This window comes from Macaca nemestrina, chromosome 12, assembly GCF_043159975.1.
Source record: "Macaca nemestrina isolate mMacNem1 chromosome 12, mMacNem.hap1, whole genome shotgun sequence".
In the NCBI taxonomy this organism is placed as follows: domain Eukaryota; kingdom Metazoa; phylum Chordata; class Mammalia; order Primates; family Cercopithecidae; genus Macaca; species Macaca nemestrina.
Window position 1 is genome coordinate 30344439 of NC_092136.1, and position 15213 is coordinate 30359651.

At 44.7% G+C, this 15213-nt stretch overlaps 1 long non-coding RNA gene across 1 annotated transcript; it reads right to left on the reverse strand.

Annotated features, from left to right (window-relative positions):
- Positions 1-321: 321 nt before the first annotated feature.
- Positions 322-3783, reverse strand: LOC105471556 (uncharacterized). The gene is made up of 3 exons (XR_981211.3): positions 3535-3783; positions 2068-2199; positions 322-491 (listed from the first exon to the last, which is right to left on the reverse strand). It is a non-coding gene; the product is annotated as an uncharacterized lncRNA (long non-coding RNA).
- Between the last annotated feature and the right edge of the window lie 11430 nt (positions 3784-15213).

The following is a 15213-nucleotide window of genomic DNA, read 5'->3' on the forward strand; positions in this document are numbered from 1 at the left end:
ACCTCATGAACAGCACTGAAATCAGTGTCCAGAGACTGCCCAGCCTCTGCCCCGCAGGTGCCGTTTGCAGCCAGCATTAGGAAGTTTAAAGCAAACTATCCCTTGCCAGTGGAGCAAACACTGAATCTTTCCAGTACTGAGGGTCTGTATTACCTCTCCTTCTCATGAGCATCAGGTAAAAGCCTCCTACCTATCACGTGCTGATCATCTTCATAGGACTGCGTTTACACATGCCCTCAGATGTTGCTAAGCCATCTCTTTGACATCCATATTAATCGGGGTAGGCTAGCTAACAAACAGACTCAACATTTTAGGTGTTAATGTAGTAGTAGAATTTTATTTCTTTCTCATACGAGGTTCAATGCAGGTGTTCTTGGCCAAGCAGCTCTCTTGAGCTGTTTTTCTCCAAGCAGTGAAACTCTGGGATTCAGCCTTCCTTCATCTGGTGGGTTTGCCTTGTCTAAGTCCTCCTCAGAGTCTTCCATTGGAACCTGTAGATTCAACCAGACAATGAGAGAGAGAGAGAGACCATGAAAGATTGCATGGGCCATTTTAGGGGCTAGGCTTGGAAGTAGAGTAGTACATTATTACCACCTATATTCCACTGGAAAGACCCAGTCACATGGCAGCACTTGTAGTCTTCTCATGTGATCATGAAGAAAATGAGATAATAAGAACACATAATGTGTCCACCATAGTACTTTATATGGATGGACAACACTCTTTATAACAGCCTGAACACATAAGCCCCTGAAACGGAAGGAATCTCTGGATACCTGGAGGAACATGGTGATGAGTTCAACATCCCCTCTGTCTCACAGTCATACTTTGTTGGGCTTATAAAAACCATCTTGAGATGCTCCCAGCCCATCCCCAACTACCACTTGTGTTTTATTCATTTTATAATCATAGAAAAAATGAAGAATTCATTTCCACTTGGACGAAACCAACTTTTCTCCTCTTCCACCCACCAGAATTTTATTACGGAGACCACATTTCCCAACAATTACAAAGAACCCCTCAAACATACTACAATGAGTAGAGGAATGAGAAACAGATCCCTGCATCTGCTTAGTCCTCTCCACGGGGGAATTCCCCCCAAGTCAACCTATCCAAATTCTACCTGCTAGTTGGGGCACATCCCAAGACATAAGTAGCACTGATTTCTTCTTTACTTCCTTTCTTTCTTCTTATTTTTTTTTTTTCTTTTTGACAGAGTCTCACTCTGTTACCCAGGCTGGAGTACAGCCTCAGACTTCTGGCCCCAAGTGACTCTCCCACCTCAACCTCCTGAGTAGCTGGGACTACAGTTGCATGCTACCATACCTAGCTAATTTTTTAATTTTTTTGTAGTGGCAGGGTCTTGCTGTGTTGCCCAGTCTGGTGTCAAACTCCTGGGCTCAAGCAATCCTTCAACCTCAGCCTCTCGAAGTGCTGGGATTACAAGACATGAGCCACAGTTCCCACCTTCAAGACATAAGTATCATTTCTTCACTGCTCCAGCCCAGAGAGATCCCATCCCTTTCTGTCTTACTTAACACTGATTGTTTTTGTTACCATCATTTGACATTTGGTTATCATTTGTATTGAATTCCACATCTTAATGCAACACATATCTCCTAAGCACACTTTGTTCCAAGCTAGGGGATTCAAAATGATAAAGAGAAACAGCCTCCCTGGAATATGCCATCCCGGGAAGGAGGCAGATGAGTGTGCTGTAGAGCTGGACGTTTTAGTGCTATCAGGTGTACACAAAGCATCTTGGAGACTCAGGAGGGCAGAGAGTCCTTCTGAATGAGAGGATAGGTTGGTGCCTTTGAATCTGGACTTTGAAGAGTGTATAAGACCTTAACAATATAATTTGGGCAGAGCATTCCAGGTGAAGACAAGAATGAGAGAAGACACCAAGGTAGGACTCTGAGGGGAAATTTCAAGACAAACAAGTTATCCTGTATGGCTGGAGATAAAGCTGGAAAGATGAGTGTATCCATTGGGATTCTTCAACCTGCAAGTAACAAAAGTATGTCTTGACCAGGCTTAGACAATAAGGAAATGTATTTTACACACTGGAGTCCAGAAGCAGCGGCTTTTCAGAGCAGTTCAGTCAGGGTTCCTGGTCTGTTTCTTGGTTCTTCTCTCAGTTCTCCTTTGACTTCATGGTGGCCATCCTTGTGGTTGCAAGCTGGCTGTCAGCTGCACCTGGGGCAAAAAGTGTTTGCATTGAAAAGCAGAGAGGGAAAAAGAAAATAGTTTATCATTCCCAGAAGCCCCAAGCAAACTTCTCCTCAGATCCCACGGACATGAAGTAGCTTAGGACTGCCCATTCCTGAACCCATCACTGACTAGCGACCTACCATGAATGGTACAAACAAACTACATGAGCGAAATGCAAGGTCAGGCATCATCCATGGTGATTCCTGTAAAATGCTTGTACCAGACTGTGGAAAGCCTTGAATCCCAGACTCAAGAATCTTTGTGAAAAATAAAAGGCATGGCGGTGGGGCGGTGGTGGGGGGGGCCGGGAGGGGGTGTGGGAGGGGTATTGATTGTTTTTCAGGAGAGAAGTAAACAGAATTGAGTTCAAGGAATAATTCTTTGGATGCCTTGATGAGAAACGACCAACCATAGAAGAGTGGATGTGGAAGAACCACGTGCCCCCTCCCTTCCTGGCTTCTTCTCATCAAAAGTGGCTCCCAGGGAAGGAGCTGCGACACTCACCTACACCAACTCTAAATGACTGCCAGTGGGAATGGAGAGGAGGGTGTTGATGGAAGAAACAGTCCCAGACAGTACTGACAGGGTGATTGTGGAGGGGGAAAGGAAAATTTTAAATAATTCCAAAGTTACAAATTTTGATGACTTAAATGTGCAATGCCATGAATACGAATATGGTCATCTAGAGGAGTGAGTGAGGTCGTTTTGAATCCATAAATCAGATGCATGACTAATAGTCATGGTAATAAATATAAAATTATGCTGATAGTAGAGGAATAATAATAATGGAAAATAAAAACCAGAACAGTTAGTATGTGCCAGGGACATAATAGATACTTAGTAAACATGTGTTGCTCTGAGGTATGTGTGTGTATTTGTATACTTATATACATAGAAGATACACATTTACTCCTTACAACAATCCTATTAACTGAGGCACAGAGTGACAAAAGCGAGCTATCCAAAGTCACCCAACTGCTAAGTAGTTAAGTTAGAATAAAACTCAGGCATCTGACTCAGGATACCATTCTTTTAGTCTTTATAATAAGAGCTAACATTCATAAAGCACCTACTAAGTGACGGTCCTTTACATACCTTCTCTTTAATCCTTAAGAGTCATCTCTATAAAGTGTATAGCATTCCCCCTGTTTAAGAGAGGAGGATTCTGAGGCACAGAGAGGATAAGAGACTTGCCCAGAGTCACAGGTAAGTGGCAGAGCTGGGATTCACACTGCAGAAGGCATAGCTCAAAACACATACTCCACGATGCCATGAAAAATATAAATGCCCCCTAGGACCTCAGGATCTGTTATCACTCACCTCATCAATGAAATGTTAAACTGCCAGCACTTGAAGACCAAAGCTTACACATTTTGGGTACGCTGTTGATGAGTATGGGACCTAGCACATAGATGCCTGGAACCGATAGAATTTCTAAGCCTCTGGCAATCTCTGCATATAAGTAAAAACTGAAACTACAGTGGGAGGTTCCTGGCCAACTGAAGCATGAAACTTTGAGGAGGTAGCAGGGCCAGGTGGGTAAGAGGCCAAGCTTAAGAACAGACGTTCTGAGTCCAAATTGTAGCCTAGCAACTCATTGCTGGGGAGCCTTAGGCAAATAGCTTAACCTCTTGGAACCTTTATTTCCCCAGCTGTAAAATAGAGATAATACCAGCAACAGCTCATCTCAAATAAGATGAAGAAAGTAAAGCATTGGGCTCATTGCCTAGAAGACAGCAAAAGCTTATTACATGGTAGCTGTATTGCTATTATTGTTGTTGCTGTTTTTGTTGTTGTTGTTGTTGTAATTTCTATAAAAGAGTATGGAAGACAAACAACCCAAGTGCCACAAAAAAAAAGATTCTGTTGTTTTTATTTTGTGATGCTCCCATTCCTCAAAACCTTCACACAGCAGCTGCCTCAGCCTCCAAGTTTCTTGGCAGGACTCTTCACATCAGTTTAAGAAAAGCCAGCTGCTGTTCCTGGACCACAGGAGGAAGGGAAAACAGAGGTGAGGAAAGCCTGTCCACCCAAGGCCCTTTTCCTAAGCCCTTTGCAGCTCCCAGAAGCTCCAGCTCCACCACATGCCCAGCCCCCCAGACACTGGCCCTGGCACTGCCTGAGATGGCACTCTCTGCCCAGTCACCTGGTTTGCATTTCAGAGAGTGACCGGTAGCTATTGGCTGCTGCAGGTTCTGACTGTTAATACCATGACCAAGAAGCAGTGGAGTTGTGAGCTCGGTGCTGGCACAGGACAATTGCTTCCCTTTCCCCAGAGGCAGGGAACAGGAAGGTGGGGAGAACCCAGTGATTTGTGAAGCCCTGGGGATCACAGCATAGGGTGCTGTCTACCCCAGAGAGGTTTCAGATCATCCAGGCCAAGACCCCTATCTCCTTGGTTAGCCTTGAGCTGGATGCCAGCTTACTGACTGGGAAGAGACAACTTCCTCCCAGCAGCCAATGCTCCCAGAGGCTTCTGGAATCTTCCTCAGTATACAAGTGCTTAGTCATGGACATTAGAGCTGGCAAAGCCCTCAATCCAACCATCCCATTTTATAGGTAAAGAAACTGAGGCCCAGAGGGATGAAGTGACAAGTCTAAGATGGCACCATGAGTCAGAGCAGGGCTGGGGCAGGAACTCTTGCGCAAACAATGAGCCTAGGGCTTTTTTTTATTACTCAAAGCCACAGAGCTGCCCCCGCACTCTTACCTAAAAAGGACTGGATCTGGTGATCCAGTTGGAGCCTAGGACCCCAATACACAGAAATCCTCTCCAAGTTCCACACACCTTTGGAAGAGGACTTGCCAAAAACAGATGATAGGCAAAAATAACGGCAAAGAAAAGTATGCTTTGGCATGGAAAGATGTTCACTCTACAGTGTTAAATAAAAAAGAAACAAATTCCCCAAGCAGCATTTATCCTATGATTCCATTTGGATAGGGCGCACACATGCATAGAAAAAAAGACTGGAAAGAGAAGAAAAACAGTTACTTTTAGGAAGCAGGATTATGGGTCATCTTCATTTTTTCTTTTGTCATGCATATTTTCTAAATTTTCTACTTCGAGAGTGTTTATTTCTGAAACAACAATTTTAAAAGGATATAAAGTAAGTAGGCAAGTGTCAGGGTCCCCAGTCGCCCTCACTCAGACAGGCTTGGTTTGCCACAGCTCCCAGGACAGACTGCACCCATTGCACAAGGCGGGGGCATTTTTCTTTCCGGTGAAGCCTAAACAAGCTCAGACCTGCAGGAAGCCACAGCTGTGGTTTTGCTGCAGTCTGGGAACAGCAGCTTCAGTGCAGGCACTCCTGGGTCTTCAATGTGCACCAGGGAGGAAAGGCTGGATGCTGGACCCCAGTCTCACAGCTGGCTCAGCTGAGAGTGTGTCTGGCAGGTGGGGAAAGAGGCCAAGTCTGAGGTCTGAGATGCGGGATGTGAGGAAGAGGGAGATAAAGCCTAGTCCGCTCTCGGAAAATCTCCCAGTCCCAGGCTACACCCTTCAGGAGACATCCTAGCCCAGTTTTATCTTTCAGACATGCACCTTTCTCATTTTGCTGCTGCTTGTCCAGTATGATCCAAAGCCCTTGAGACCAATGCACCTTTCTGTGTTATCTCATGAAGGTGATCTGTCATGTGGGAACCTCTCAACCTTCTTCTTGCTGACCACAAGCCAGAGAATCAAGAGTCTTTTCACCAGTACCACAGAGCTGGGGCAATGACAGAACCATTGCCCTACGCCACATACCAAATGAGTACTAGGCACCTTCCCCATGCTGTGGCTGGGATCTGCTATTTCCTGAAGCGACATGTCCTGAACATCAACTGATTGACGTTGTTTCCTTAAAAGGCTTGAGTATGGCAAATGCCATCATCACACATTGAAGAGGCATGTCCATTAGGACAGTTTCCCCTGTCCTATAACAAAGGGTCTTGCAACCTCTTCACACAGTGGTGACAAACGCAGAAGGAACAACTAGGTCCAAGGGCATCACAGAGGAGATGGAAAGAGGAACTGAATCCTAGCTCTGCTCCTCACTAGTCTGCCTTGTAAGCTGGTGATGGAAGCCCCTGAGCCTCAGTTTACTCATGCACAAAATGAGTCTCAGCAGTGCTGGCAGGAGTAAGTTAATCTCAGCCTCTGCATCAGGGGTCAGCCAACCACAGCCCCCTGGTATCTGTCTTGCTGCTTGCTTTTGTACGCCCCTCAAGCACAGAATTGCTGTTTCATTTTTAAATGGCTGGAAAGAATCAAAAGAGAAATATTTCACCATACATGAAATAGAATTCTACCTAATTCAGTATCCATAATAAAGAGTTACTGGGACATAGCCATGCCCATTGATTTACATATTGCTCATGGTTGTTTGTGAACTACAATGGCAGAATTGAGTGGTTTTGACAGAGACCAGATGGCCCACAAAGACTAAAATATTTACTGTTTGGCCATTTACAGAAAAAGGTTTTCCAACTCATCATCTAATAGTCCAGCAGATAGCTGAATGTTAATAAGCATTGCTCTCCCTTCTCCTTGGGGCTTCATCACCTGCTTTTTAAGTCCTCTCTGCCAGGCAATTTTTTTGTCATATTTAAAAGAAAGGGTCTTCACAATGATTATCACTGCTTTGAGAGGGTAGAAGAAGAGGGAGAGCTTTCCTCATTGTGATCGTCAGGCTTCAAGTTGGAAGACCAAATGGCAGAGGTTAAATCTTCATTCTGCCATCAACTGGTGGTGTGACCTGGAGTAAGTCACTTCACCTCTCTGAGCCTCAGTTTCCCACACCTATAAAATAGGATAATAATTGCTAATGTTTACATATCACTTGCTGCATGCTAGACATTGTTCCAATCACTTATATCAGCAGTTTATTTAATCATAGCAGCCCTCCGAGGTAAGTACTATCATCACCCCACTTATGGGCAAAGAAAACTAAGGCACAGGGAGGTTATGTGGGTGGCCCCGGGTTTCATAGCTACTCAGAGATGGGATTCAAACTCAGTCTGGCTTCATCACTTGGGTGCTTAAACAACTACATTCTAGAGCCCACCATACTTCATAGACCTATTGGAGGATTCAACAGATACAAGGAATTGAAATCCTTTTTAAATTTATTTTTTTAATTGACAAGTAAACTTTATGATGTATAGCATGATGTTCTGGTGTTTGTATACATTGTGGAATGTCTAAGTCAAGCTATTTAACATAGGCTTTGTCTCACACACTTGCTTTTTGTGGTGAGAACACTTAAAATCTACTCTTTCAGCAGTTTTCAAATATACAATATATTGCTATTAACTATAGTCACCGTATTGTAAAATAGATCTCTTCAACTTATTCTTGCTGCTCACTGAAACTTCATGTCCTTAGACCAATATTTCCCCAATCCTCCCAGTCCCTAGTCTCTGGTAACCCCATTTCGCTTCCTGTTTCTATGAGTTCAACACTTTTCTTACATTAGACGTGAGTGAGGTCATATGGCATTTGTCTTTCTGTAGCCTGGTTTATTTCACTTAATATAATGTCATCCAGGTTCATCCATGCTGTTTCAAATGACAAGATTTCCTTTTTTTTTAAGGCTGATGTATATTTCATGATGTATATGTACCGTATTTTAAAAACCCATCCATGAGTCTCCATGGATACTCAGGTTGATTCCGAACCTTGGCTGTTGAGAATACTCCTGCAGTAAACATGGGAGTGCAGATAGTTCTGACCGATTTCATATTTTTTGATATATACCCAGTGGTGGGGTGCTGAATCATATAGCCATTCTATTTTTCATGTTTTGAGGATTCTCATATGTTTTTCAGGAGCCTGAACACTTTTTAGTCACCTGTCAAGGTCTATAGTTATGCAAACTCTTTTCATCTTGAATGAAGAAGAAGGTTCAAGTTTTTAAATCCCTTACTAATGGTGGCATTTCCGACAGTGTGACAGCATCTGAATGGAGAGGTGACATTTTTGCAGCAAGCTCTGCTCACATTGGTTCTATTTCTTCTCTCCAGGGGTAAGAGAAAAACCAACCAACCTGCCCTCCTCCCAAAGCCAAAGCAGTGTCTTACTAAGACCTGTTCTTAGTCAAATATTTGATGGATAAACAGGAGCCACCTTTCTTCCCATGTGGTCAGGAAGCTGGTGATACCTTCCCACCTTGGCTTTGGGTCTCCTCCCAGTCACTGCTCCCACCTCATCTTGGCGAGATGGCCATTGGACAGCCCATGCTCCTCAGCCATGTGTGCTGGTCTTGGCTCTGCTTGGCCCCAAGTTTAACTGAAGCCAAATGCTTCTAGTGGTTTCATTTCTATGCATTCCTGAAACTGTGGCTAAGTTCAGCCAGTCCCCTGCAAACGTCTTCTTGGAAGAAACCTGAAACGGGTTGCTCACCCCACCCTGTCCCCAGCCCCCATCACCTGCTGGTCCTGCTCCTCCATGTCTCTTAAGCTGGATGAGGCACACCTTTCTGTGGAAGTCCTTTCTGGCTTTCCCTCCAGTCCAGTCCTCATCATTTCTGTACATTAGCATTTGGGCAATAATTGAGCATTAATTGTTGGGGCAGGCCCTGTCTTGCTTTTTCATCTAATTGATCCACTTGAGAATGTCTAGCCTATAATATGGGTTCCTGTGTGGCTGGGAGGGTGGGGAGGTGGTACTAAGGACACAACATGCATGGCACAGGGTTAAGAGCTTGAGTGTGAGGTCAAAATCCCTCTATCTTGTCCTACTGTGGGATCTTGAGCAAGTTACTTAATCTTTCTTAGCCTCTGTTTTCTCATGGGCAAAGTGGAGACAGCGCCTACCTTGTAGGGTTGTTGTGAAGACTCAGTGAGCAAATACACAAAGTATGCAAAAAGCTATACTAGTGCCTGGCAACTGTCAAATCCTCAACAAAAATGTGCTACTAGGATTTCCCTCCCTCTCTACAAGTACCTCACCTTAAGCTACTTCAGGAATGTGATAAAAGCTTTCTCTACATGTTCCTGTAATGTTCTGCACCAGGGCACATCCTGGATTCACCCAATATGTACCGAGGGTTTACTAAGTGCCAAGGCACTGTGAGAAGGCAAGGATCTCACAGTCAAAAGGAGGGAGGTGAAAGACAGAAACAGATGTGTCCACTGGAACCAGGGGTTAAGTGCTCTGAGACCTGTGGGATGTGGGAAGGGATCTTCCAGCTCTGGAGAGGATGTGGTGGTGGAGTGGGCAGGGAGCAGGGAAGATCTGCCAAGGGAGATAAACTTGAACTGACTCCTGAGTCATATGCAGGCCTCGGAGGCAGGCAGGAGCAGGAACAGTGGTGGAAAGACATGACACAGCACACCCCGTTCACACAGCCCCCTCCATGAGCCTCCACGAGGCCCCACCTTGGTGCCCAAGTTTAGTGCCCCAGTGCCAGCCCATGGGGGAAGGATGAATGCTCCTTTTGGCATCTAACATGAAGGTCATTGCTGCCCAGGACTGCGCTGGAGGAGGGAAACTCTGTGAATGCCACAGCTGGGAGGGAATGAAGGGAAAGGGAAAGTGCCGGGGACAAGGCCTCTCCCTCCTAAGGTAGTTCAGAGCAACTCCACCCTGAACCAAGCCAATGTGCTACTGGCAGTCAAGAAGGCCCCACAGGAATCAAGAGCCAGAAGGGACCATAATAAGGTCAACCCTTCCAATCCTGCTGCAGAGGGAAAGGAGCCAGCTAGGCCTGACTAGGAGAAGAGAGATGATTTCAGGGAGGTGCTGTGCTAGCAGATGTACGATGGAATTCCTTCCTGATTGCGGGGAAAACCACCACCACTTCCTCTTGCAAGAATACGATGAAAACAGAGCAGTGGCTCCTAATCAGGCCTTCTGGTTCAGAACATGTTCAGTTGCTCTAATGCCTGGAACCACAGCACCTTCTCTTCCAGTTCTCTCTCTCACCAGACTGAGGCTTGGGGTAGGGGTTGGGGAGCAGAAAGCGGTTCTGGAGAGGGAAAAGCACTGAACTGGGAAGCAAACCCTATTCCAGTCTTGACCAGTAGTGTGAACTGCACAAGTTTCAACTCTCTCTGGGCTTCCATTTCCTTATCTGTATAATGAGACACTTGCTTTCCCTACTGTTGGCTTAGAGGAATGAATATAATATATAAAATTATCGAAAGGTCTTAACTGAGAATGGTTGTGTTATCTGACTTCTTCACTAAATGTGACTTCTCTGGAGGCAGGAGTTGCTTTGTTGGGGTCACTGCTGCGTGCCAACGCAGAGCATGCCTCCCTAGCATGTTTGGAGGCGATTCTGCCTGAAACGGCAGGGGTGGGAGGAAGTCAGCTTCAGGCCTTATCGAGTCCCACTTCCCTGCTCCAGCCTTGTGATCACCTACAAGGCCAGAGTGAAACTTGGTCCAGAGTAGCAAAAGGGACCCCTGGGGGCAAAAGCAAGGTGTCTAGGAACTCAGTGCTCACTTCTTCCTTCTGTTCTGACCCATGGGGCAAAGAATTATAATTGCTTCTGCAGTAGCCATTTTGCCTTCCTGATTAACAGAAATCCAGTTTTGTCTGAGTTGTCGAAGTTTAGAGCCAGAAGCTTTATTTCTCAGCACCCTTGGATCCAGAGCAGCCATGGGACACAGGTGTAGCTAAAGAGATAAAACATTAGGTTGAGATCCTGGAAAACCTCTGACAGGTTCATCTAGTGTTTGGCCATTTGTTCTTCCTCTTTTTCCTGCCTGGAATGTAGAATTAATCCCTGGAACTTAGGAGCCATTTGCCACCATGAGGACAAGGGCCATTTGCTAAGGATGACCAAGTAAAGGCCCTGATGGCGTTTTTTGAGCTGCCATATAAGCATGGACCACCTACTTCTGGAAGTATATAATCTCTCATTGTTAAAGTCACTGTTTTGTGGGGGGACACTCAGAGGGTAGGAGATGAGTAGAATTTACTATTACAGACAAGCACAATTATAAGCAATATATCCTTTCTTCCAAAGATTGGGTCAGTGCCTTTCTCACCTCTGCCCCTACATCAAAGGACTTACCACACAGCATTTTAAGAGCCAGTTACTTGCATGTACTCCCCACACACTGCAAGCTCAGCCCATGGGGGACTACACATTCTGCGTGATTGCTGTTGCATGCCCCAGAGCACCACAATTTCTGGAAAACATTAGATGCTCTGTGCTTTTCTTGAACTGGTAAATGAAAGAACACTTTGAGTTCTGATTCCAGCAGATATAACTAATATTGGGTTTCAGTTGACATGTGGAAGCAAATATTTATTGAGCACCTTGTACGAACATGGCACCATGTAATCTTTCTTTACTTTTGTCCTTTAGTGAAGGGAGTTCTACTGTCCACATTAACAGGTATCTGGAATCCTCTCCCTCTTCTGTAAATAGAGGCATTTCCATACGTCCTCTGAAATCTAGGCACAGGCACCCAAACCTCAATTCTTGACTTCTGTGTACCTACAGGCCCAATACCATGTATAAGCCACCAAGGCTTGAAGCTTGCACCCTTTGAAGGAATGGCCTGAGCTGTCAGTTGGCTTCTTTTAGGCATAGCTGGAGTTGAAGCAACTGGGACACAGGGTCCCATGTCCTGGGGCTACATAGAGCAGGCGCCCTGATCCTAATGCACAAGACTATTTTACCTCCCAGGCCTCCAGGCCTGTGATGGGTGGGTGGCTGTGAATGTCTCTGACATGCCCTGGAGATATTTTCCCCATTGTCTTAGTGATTAACATTTGGCTCCTTATTACTTATGCAAATTTCTGCAACCAGCTTGAATTTCTCCCCAGAAAATGGGATTTTCTTTTCTATTGCATCCCATCAGGCTGCGAAGTTTCCAAACTTTCATGCTCTGCTTCCTCTTGAATGCTTTGCTGCTTAGAAATTTCTTCTGCCAGATACCCCAAATCATCTCTCTCAAGTTCAAATTTCTACAGATCTCTAGGGGAGGAGCAAAATGCTGTCAGTCTCTCTGCATAGCAAGCGTGGCCTTTACTCCAGTGCCCAATAAGTTCCTCATCTCTATCTAAGACCAACTCAGCCTGGACTTTATTGCCTATATCACTATCAGCATTTTGGTCAAAGCCATTCAACAAGTATCTAGGAAGTTCCAAACTTTCTCACATCTTCCTGTCTTATGAGCCCTCCAAGTCTCTAGAAGTTCCAAACTTTCCCATATTTTCCTTTCATCTTCTGGGCCCTCTGAACTGTTCCAACTTCTGCCTGTTACCCAGTTCCAAAGTCACTTCCAAGTTTTTGAATACCTTCACAGCAGCACCCCACTACCCAGAACCAATTTACTTTACTAGTCTGTCCTTACACTGCTAATAAAGGCATATCCAAGACTGGGTAATTTATAAAGGAAAAAGTTTTAATTGACTCACAGTTCAACAACACTGGGGAGGCCTCAGGAAACTTACAATCATGGCAGAAGGGAAAGCAAACATGTCCTTCTTCACATGGCAGCAGCAAGGAGAAGTGCCAAACAAAGGGGGAAAAGCCTCTTATGAAACCATCAGACTTCATGAGAACTCACTCACTATCATGAGAGCAGCATGGGGGAAACCACCTCCGTGGTCCAATCACCTCCTACCAGATGCCTCCCTTGACACATGGGAATTATGAGGATTACAATTTAAGATGAGATTTGGATGGTGACACAGCCAAACCATATTACAGACATTTAAAAAAAATAATAAATCTGCATGTTAGCCCCAAAGTAGCCAGTATTTCCTTGGCATGAAAAGTACTTTCTCAAAGTATCTGCATCTTGAGGAGTCCAAAAAAATTGATTCTGTGGCTTTGAACATTTTAATAAGAAACTAGTATGTGGATGGTGGGTAGAAACAGTAGACCTTGTCCAGACTACTTATCTGGAGTTTAGTTAATTATATGTTCACTTTTGAAAATTCACGAATCTTATCTATCAGAGTTTTAGCACAAAACAGATCCAAAGGATGATTGAAGAGAGAGTTAGGAGGAGCTATTACAAAGGCATAGACCTCCTTAGAGGAAACAAAAAAGAGATAATGAAATACCCTGGGACTAGTAAGGACAGGATGTGTTATGATTACATCTGAAACAGCAAAGAGAAGAAGCAAACCCAGGAGTCCTGCGTCTGTCAGAGGGCAAGAAGGTGCTGGTGATGTACCACAACATATACCCTCAATCTGCCTGACTTTGGCAACACAGGGTGGACAGTTCCACACACTTTACCTGAGTCCCTCCTCAAGGGCAAGGATGGATTATTCAAGGTCTTTCTCAATTGTGTTCCTTGGTGCTTTTTCCAAAGTTTCAGAAGGCCACTTAGCCAGCATAGGTACAATGGAGAAATTTCATGGAATATATGTCTCCAGGCGCAAACTCAATAGATAGTGGGTGAAAGTCCATGGATAAATGCCCAGAGCCCATCAGCCTCTGTGGAAATCATTCTGAGGCACACGATCATAGTTCCTCAGGGAGTCCCCAGAGTGATTGCACCCCAATTGCCCACAACAATTACCAGATAATTTTTAGACACTCCATTGGCTTTTCTTTCTTATTTCTGCCTCCTGAGTCAACCCCCAACACTCAAGTTGCACTGTTTTCAAAAGAACGCAAACTAAGACATAGAAAATCAACTTTTGGCACAGCAGCCCAATCACTGACAATCTGCAGCCAAACATGGAGGAAACATGAGTGATAAATAACCCTATCTATCTCCTTCCACCCTCTGATATCCTGCCAGTTCCTCTCAGAAACCAGAAGTGAAAACATCTCATTGATGTGCTCTGTAGAGACCAGTCTCCCAGGGCCCAGAGAAAGAGAGAGAAGGGCAGAGAGTAGACTGGGAAGAGCAGATAGTAACTCTTCATCCTAGCCCATCTCTTTTGCCTTTTGGCCTCCATAAAGTTCCTCAACTACTGTATCATGTCAGGGTGAGTTCAGTCACATTGTCACCTGCAATCTGAAACTTTAGTCACTACCTGCGTTCTTTTAGAAGGTAGTGGGAGGAAACATAGGCAAAGATATAATTAACATAAAATATAGCTTCTACAGACCCTGTTTCTGTGCCTAGTCATTGGGATTAAGGTTATAACCATACTTCTTCTATGACCCATTCTATGCTCTCTATACCTTCTGCCAGCACCCTGGTTGAATTCGGTCATTTACCTGTTGTGACCCAAACCTTCATGGCCACAGGATATGAGTCCTCGGTAGTACTCTCTTAATTTTGAAACTATAGTTTTCCAAATGATCAGGATCATGAGGCAACACTACCAGAAGGCATCCCTGGTTTTTTATGTTTGAAATCTTCCAAATTTGTAACGTAGTCCTTCTTGCTTCCATTGTGCAGCAGCACCCAAATTCTTCCTTGGTAATATAGTGACTCTCTTCTCCATTGGTTTAAGGATAGATGCTCATCATGGCCAGAAGCAGGCCTAGCTTGTAATTTGTTAGAACCATGGCTGTGGTCTCTAGAGGAAGCTTTCTATCCCTGGGCATTAGGTCCTCTAAACCCATTGAACCAAAGGACACAGGAGAGAGAGGTAACATTTTTAAAGTAGATTATTTCTTAAAATGGGGAGAGGGGACACTTTTACCTCTACCCCTGGTTTTCCAGACATGTGCATTCTCTGGATAGAGGAGATAGTACCACATGCTGGCTGTTAGCCATATACTGCATACTGTAGGGTAGCACCCAACCCTCACAGGGTGTTGCCTGTCAGAAGCATAGCTGAGGCTTTGGCATGCTATTGTGCTCTTATTTCCAGGGTGATAGGCAGCCTCTAAAGGGGCTCCCAATGATCCTTTCTTTCAGGTGTCCTTGCCCTTGTGTATTTACATCTCCTTGAATGTGGGCTGGACCTAGTGACTTGCTTCTAATGAATAGAATATAGAGAAAATGAAGAGATGTCACTTTCAGAGATTAAGTTACAAAAAGACTCCGGCTTCTGACTTTCTGCTCTCTCTGACTCTCCTGCTTGCTTGCTCTGATAGAATCCAGCTGCTCTGGTGTGTGTTGCTCTGTAGGGAGGTCTACATG